This window comes from Haliotis rubra, unplaced genomic scaffold, assembly GCF_003918875.1.
Source record: "Haliotis rubra isolate DU_JTF1 unplaced genomic scaffold, ASM391887v1 Scf1079, whole genome shotgun sequence".
NCBI lineage: Eukaryota > Metazoa > Mollusca > Gastropoda > Lepetellida > Haliotidae > Haliotis > Haliotis rubra.
This window is the reverse complement of record NW_025764980.1, coordinates 37,360-45,051: the sequence shown is the minus strand read 5'-3', so window position 1 is coordinate 45,051 and position 7,692 is coordinate 37,360. Positions and strand designations below refer to the sequence as shown.

At 41.3% G+C, this 7,692-nt stretch overlaps 1 long non-coding RNA gene across 1 annotated transcript; it reads right to left on the bottom strand.

The window, feature by feature from the left end:
• Positions 1-956: 956 nt before the first annotated feature.
• On the bottom strand, positions 957-5,105 carry LOC124280919. The gene is made up of 3 exons (XR_006899796.1): positions 4,907-5,105; positions 2,524-2,621; positions 957-1,064 (listed from the first exon to the last, which is right to left on the bottom strand). It is a non-coding gene; the product is annotated as an uncharacterized LOC124280919 (long non-coding RNA).
• Positions 5,106-7,692: the final 2,587 nt, after the last annotated feature.

Sequence of the window (7,692 nt, the reverse complement as noted above, 5' to 3'; positions counted from 1 at the left end):
TTGCCATACGATTATGTGCGATGATTGATGATGACCCGATCCGGTATGTCACTCTTACGACAACATAAGTTACTGAAAGAATCAATTCTAACCTTAATGGATCAAAGTGAAAGTTCGTGTTTGCATCTGGCTAATGCTATATGTTGTACCTAGGACTGTTCTGTTACCCAAACATTAGCCAACTGGCCAGATTCAGATCCCGTTTCTCGATTGCATAGTATATTTTACGTGAAATACAAACTTATTCACAACACATGTAATGTTATTAACAGTTGATTCTGATAAATCAAACTATATACTGCAAGGCTTCAGAGAGCTATGCTTTGCCTTGTATAGCTCCAGCGATACACTGTGGTATATATCCCCATTATAACGGCGTCTATACCACAAACTGTCCGGTGCTTTTCGTGTTCTACATATATCCAGTTCAAGGTCATCCGCCATCGTTACGTTCTTTCCGGTACCAGAAAGCAGATTTGGAATAACGGTCAATGTCAGTTAAATGGGAGCCCAAGTTGGTCTGGCGTTTCTCCCACTTTAACCAAATGCACATCACAATATTTCTGAAATAATTTGAAAAATTAAAGATGGAAGTTGCGTCCACGTATCGCTGTTTGGTACTTCTGACAGCAACTTACACGGTTGGTCAGATGGTTTCTCAAAACGATGGAACCTCATTGTGGTCTCTCCTTCATACGGTGCGTAGCATCCTATCCATCTGTTGGGGGAGAATCTTAATCGGCTTTCGAGAAGTGGGTATCCACTAGGGTTATTTGATTTCTTAACAGTGTCAACCCAGATTTTCACCCGCCTTCAGCTCCGTTTCCATGACGTATGCTGCTGCTAGAGCGTTGCTGATGTGGGTGGTTACAGAGAACTGACGACAGACTTATCATTACAATTTATCGTTGAAAGGGTACTTACGCCGCAGTGAAAAATGACTGATGGCCTGCAGGATCTTGTAAGCCAGTAGGTGAGTCTCCGCCATCAACTTCAGCCGTAAAGAGACAGATCTGCGTGAGTCCATTAGATTAACCACGCTCATCAGCAAGGCTTCGGGTAGGCTAAACAGAGAGGTTGTGTGAGTTGAACATGCTGGTTTATGCTGGCTTCAAACATTCAATGCCAGAAACTGGCTGCGCGCGCGTATGCTCACGTGAAGGGGAATCGAACTCAGGTTTTGGTCGTGATAAGAAGCGGGCTATTCTAATGCTACCCTATCGATCCAGATAGATGGTTGATGGTAAAATGGGATTAATCCAATGTGTTTGTACTTATGATGGCGACATGCAAGTACGTGTGTGCGTGCGCGCGTGATTTATGCAGACAGGTAAGGGGATCATTAAAAAGCGTCTTGAATGTGCACCAGGGAGTATTGCTAACGGGTATTTCTGGAACAACGTAACAGGCACTTGGTGAGTGAGTGAGTTTTACGCCGCACTCAGCAATATTCCAGCTATATGGTTGCGGTCTGTAAATAATCGAGTCTGGACCAAACAATCCAGTGATCAACAGCATGAGCATCGACCTGTGCATTTGGGAACCGATGACATGTGTCAACCAAGTCAGCGAGCCTGACTACCCGATCCCGTTAGTCGCCTCTTACGACAAGCACGGGTTACTGAAGATCAATTCTAACCCGGATCTACATGGGTACAGGCACTAGGAATTACAGAAGTTGATGCACAGGAGGTTCAGATTGCACCTCATAACTAAACGATTACATAAACGAAACCTCCCCATGAAGCGGTCCTAGAACCTAGACCTAGAACCAACCAGACCTTGTTTTATTCCGTGATGCCGAGCGCCAGACACGGTAAGAACAAGTACCATCTTTTGACGTATTTTGTTATGATGCGGCCGGGGATCGAACGATCAACCTAACCCTAAACAGGCAAACGCTCTATCCACTTCACTACCTAATGAGGAAGTGGGTTTTAATTTTACGCCGCTTTTAGCAATATTCCAGCAATATCCTGACGGGGGTCACCAGAAATGAGCGGCACGCACTATGCCCATATGGGGAATCGAACCTGGGTCTTCGCTTTAACCACTAGGCTACCCCATCGTCCTTCAGTAGCCAATGAACGAACGCTCAGATTATCAACACAATGTATTAATATTTTATATGTCTTAGGTTACTCTTCTCAATTACGCAGATCGATGCTCATGCTGTTGATCAATGGATTGTCTGGTCCAGACTCGATTATTTACAGACTGCCACCATATAGCTGGAATATTGCTGAGTGCGGAGTAAAACTCAACTCACTCACTCACTCACTGTGGTTACTCGATATTTGACCAGGGTCACTGAGTACGGTTTAAGAGTATGGTTTAAGAGTAACCTCATGGCATGTCAGTTTGAAATTCTGAATGCAGGCAAGCTAACTTTTCACATTTCATTACGTTTGTAAAATGTTAACAAGTACTATATAGAGTGCATCCTACTTTAAGCACATTCTTCCTTCTATTGCTCACACTCATATATTCGTTCCAGTCCATACGACAGACATACTGACTCACATTGCGCGTCAAAAGCTGAGTAAGGCAAGCCAGGAACGATAACTCGTCCTGAGTTGGGCGCGCGTAGTATTCTCTCATATCCAAGCTGTTTAATGATTCTGAAATATAGAGGATATTTAACTCACACCCTGTACGACAATATTAACTTTGGTTATTCGATCAGATAAACAAATGTGACTGGATAAAACAGCTAAACATTATTATTAAGTGGTATCATTCATGCAACAATCATTATGGGCCTAGGCCAAAATAACTTCCAGAAAAAAATTCCTATGAATGATACATTACATTGAATACAGGAATCATAAAAATGTTTTGCCAATAAATGTAACCTATGAAGTTATGGGCCGATGGCCTACACTTCTGTAATAAAGAATTTGAATTGAATAATAAATGTACACATTTCATACCACGAAACAAATAATGTTTGTCAAATCCCCGAAACGGATCGATCATCTCAAGGGATGTAACTCTCGTCGATACATTATCATAATTGGTAAAGACCAATCTCCCCTGGACCGTGCCCAAAATTACCCTATAACCCATCAGAACAAAGTCATCGCTTATCACACACACACACACAAACACATACACACACACACACACACACCATTGCAACATGGATATGGGTCCTTTCTCTGAAATGAGGCAATTACACTCAACTCTCTTTATTCCATTACTGAAGAGGCCACAGGCCTATAGTAGGGAGTATGTGAACAATAATGGCATACAATCACAATGTTTGCAAACGTTATTTTCTATGTTCAAAAGCATGGTGGATATACATACAAGTATACATATAAGGTGTATATTTTGTCCATTATAAAATCAGTATAAACATGGAAGGACATGAATAGTAATGTGCCGTAAATATTGGAACTCCTTAAATCAGTCTTCAAGGACATAACAGCAAAAGTGGAATTCATCAAACTTTGCACAATCTGTATTCTCTTGGTATATTATAATATCTGCCCTTCTCGATCATAAGATCATGTGAAGAGCATCTAAAGCTGGATAATAAAACGTGGAATTTTCTAAGATTAATATCGTCGAGGTATTGCTCTGTATGGAAAAAGATTTTAAAGTTCTGTAAAAAGTGGATTTGGGCGACTGTATTAAACAAGACGACATGATATTCCACATATATTGATACTCTGACAAGGTTTTACGCCGACATGATACACCAGAAATGGGCTTCAACATTGTACCCGTATTGGGGATTCTCATGAGTGATGAGCCACGCTTTACCACTGGGCTGCCCCATTGAGCCTATATTGTGGTCTTTTGAAAGAATATTACAAGTATTCGCTTCCCTTGAGAAAGGTCCGGTTCAATTTTGTCAATAAAGAAAGCATTTAATCTGTATATAAAATAATATGGAAAAGAAGTTCATATCCTGTAAAATGAAAAGGTTATCACAAATCCTTAGGCAACATTTCAGCATATTTAAGTACCCTGGGCATTTGGCTAGGCAGGAAAGTCATTTATAATTCAGCTATCAGTTGCAATTCTTCTTTCAAAACATCTGTCAGATGATAATGATGATGATCATAATGATGATGATGAGGATGACGACGACTATGCTGCTGCTGCTGTTGATGAACTACGTTATTGTGGCTCAGCGTTAGAAAGACATGAACTACGTTTCTAAGCGTGACCACGCCCGCAATAAAAATACAGTCCCTGGAGTTAACCACTATGTGGGTTTTACTTTTAAAGACTTGTGACTTTTTAGATTTTGTGTTTTGTGTTTAACGCCGCCCTCAGCAACATTTATCTGCTGTGTGACGGCGGCCTGTAAATAATCTTGGCCAGGCAATCCAGTGATTGATATCAAGAACATCCATCAAATGGCATCAACCAAGTCCTCGGACCTGTTTATTGAGGTACGGGCAAACTAGCGCAAATTAAGCTGCTCAAGAGAGAAGCTTCCCTCGCTTCAATTTGCAAATTTTTTTTTAAAAGTTGAAAAAATATATTTTACGCGAGTAATCATTAAATATTACGTTGGAAATCTGAGAGCACAACCCTGTGAGGAAATAGGTGTCTACCTTTTACAAAATATATCCATATTTCGCATTATTAGGCGGGTCGTTTCTTTTAATAATCCGCCTGCGTACCCGCTTCCAAGGGGTGTTTATTTCTGTCACTAGATTGTGTGGTCCGGACTTGATTATTTGTCTACCGCGGCACGACACAAGAAAAAATATCAACACAAAACAAATCCGCACCTTCAATGGAAATATTACGGTAAGGCAATGTCCGGCTCACCCCCAACAACATTCAACGTTGTTGATCGTGCTAGTCATAATATGATATAGGTGAAATCTGATGTATATACATCGACATGCAAATAGTTTGTTGCTGCATACAAGATAGTTACCTTGAAAAGCGTGTTGTCATCTTTGAGGAGTGAAACTGCAGGATTGAGCAATGACTTTCACGGCTCCGCGTATCTGGGTCAAAGGTTAAAGTTCACGTGCAAGTCGTTTAGCATTCGTCCCCACTCGTCCCTTTCTGTAAACTGCACAAGACCTTCGGCTCGTCTCGTAATATCACGTATGGTGGTGTCACACTTTATCTGTCTCACAATCCCTGAACTACATTATTTTCCCTACTGCCTAGCCCTCCCTGCAATGTAGTCTGTCTCACAGTCCCTGAACCACATTATTTTCCCTACTGCCTAGCCCTCCCTGCAGTGCTAAAGCCCAAGATGAAGCAAGTCCACATTTCCTCAGGTTCAGGAATTCCACATCTCACTGGGGCTCCTTTTCAATTAAAATGGGTTTATTTGTTAGCATCAAAATTATGTATATTCACAGACTAAGCGTTAGTCTCGCGTCACACCATGCAACATCAGCCAGGAAACATCGAGATGATTAACGAACATAGCTGCATGTGTGCTGATACTTATGAAGTGAAAACATACCAGTCCACCAAAGTTCCATTAAGGTACCGTTCATGAATTTGAGAGAGGCGATCACTTTAATAACGTGGCGATTCTAAATGCTGATTCGTCCAATTATGCCATATGACGTCAGCACTTCATTGAGATTTGTTCATGACGTCACAAACTATTACATTACTGTATACCTCATCTGAACAATGGGGCGCTTTCAATGGAGTTTCTCAGTAGGGCTGATATTTCATATTAATATTCGCTCTGATATGAACCACTAAAATGCCACGGGGAGTAATATATAGAATAACTTAGTCAAACCCGGTTAATGAATCCTGCATGTATATCGCTAGGAGTTCGGGAATTCACACCATAAATTCAATCGGGGCAGACCATGCGATCTAAACTCGATTATAATGTTTTAAGGTAAGAAAATGCATCTTGAAAGCACTCTTTGCATTTTTCACCGTTACTGTAATATTAATTTTCATCGGAATGGCATATTTTCACTTTATAAATATCATCACACATACAGCTGTCTTCCTTAATTAATCAACGAGATTTTAGTTCTTGTGACGATGACTGTACATAACTACTAGGGTCATTCCAGTCGCTTCGGGCCAAAACGAAGCTATGGTAAGGAATGGTACTGTAGTATATGTCATGCAACAATAGATAAAAAAATCGGATACCCTTGATAAGTGATAATCATATACCTGGATCGCAGTTTATGCTTTCTTCCACTGACCTGGCTGGGTGAGTGAGTGAGTTTAGTTTTACGCCGCTTTTAGCAATATTCCAGCAATGTCACGGCGGGGACACCAGAAATGGGCTTCACACATTGTACCCACGTGGGGCCTGGCTGGCCGAGGCACGATAATCAACAGGCTGTCCCAATAAGTTTGGAAAGCACAGATTGCGTCATAAACAAAATTTGGCCACTGCCAACGTCCACGTGTCTTGTTGGATGCATTTGTCCTTCAGGTTGGATGTATAGTGCGAATTTACATTCTGTTGGGGAAATATTGCCTAGCCTGGGAGTGACTGAGCAACATTGTTAGAGCCGAATTTAGGCATTTGTTGTACATACAAAATATTATATTTGTAACTTTGTTAGGGTTTGTGTGTGAGAGGCTGCATGTGATTACTTAGTATATATATATTAGTTGAGACATAAGAATCTGCCAGCCCCTGCTGCCAGCAGATGTCCGAGCTGTGATATACCATTGTAACTAAGACTTATAGACTAATTGTATTTGTGGGGTCCTATGGGTTCTGACCTGATCAACAACGATAAGTGACCGACAAAGAATTTAAGAGACACATGTGGAACGGAAGAGTGTGAGAAAGAGGCAGAGTGAGTGAGTGAGTTTGGTTTTACGCCGCTGTTAGCAATATTCCAGGACTGAAGCAACATCACGGCGGGGGACACCAGAAATGGGCTTCACACATTGTACCCATGTGGGGAATCGAACCCGGGTCTTCGGCGTGACGAGCCAACGCTTTACCCACTAGGCTACCCCACCGCCCCAGAGAGAGGCAGAGAGCTTTAAGATACTGAAGAAGTAAGACATGTTTTTAAGTTTCTAAGAAAGTGTTATAGGATTGTGTGTTGTGGGCTTAGAGGACATACAGTTTTTCAACCTGTCCAGCCACTGTCCAGCCCCTATCCAGTCATTGTCTAGTCACTGTTAAGTTAGTGTTTAGGTACTGTTATTTTTTCATTGTGTGGATTGAATTTAGAAGAAGTGTCATAAGAAAAGCTTGTAACTTGTGATTAAAGGACATTTTGAAACCACTGGATCGAGTTGAAAGTTTTAAATCCTCTACCCCCAACAGTGAGATAATGTAAGAACTCACAAACACCATGGCAAGGCAACACAAATGGGCTTCATGCTTTTCATCCTTGGTCTTGGTGTGACGACAAACGCTCGAGCCACTCCATTAGTCATCAAAATGTCTGAATCTTAAAAAGTGACATCTGATCGGCTCACAAGGTCCAGTGTCTAACACAGACTTACAACTTGCCTCCTTCGACTCGCAATAGGGTGCAGACCATACATTCCGGTGACTGAAATCGTGCAGTGTTGTTAAAGTCTCATAGGTCTTCCCTCAGGCTCATCAAAGTGATGTTCTAAACCGTTAAATGTTTAGCCACAGCAAGAACTAACATCTGATTATAATAAATTTGTTTTTTCCTTGTCTGAACTGAACTACATTTCCATTAAATTAAAAGTACAAGATAAAATGGCATTCTGAGGACACAAAAG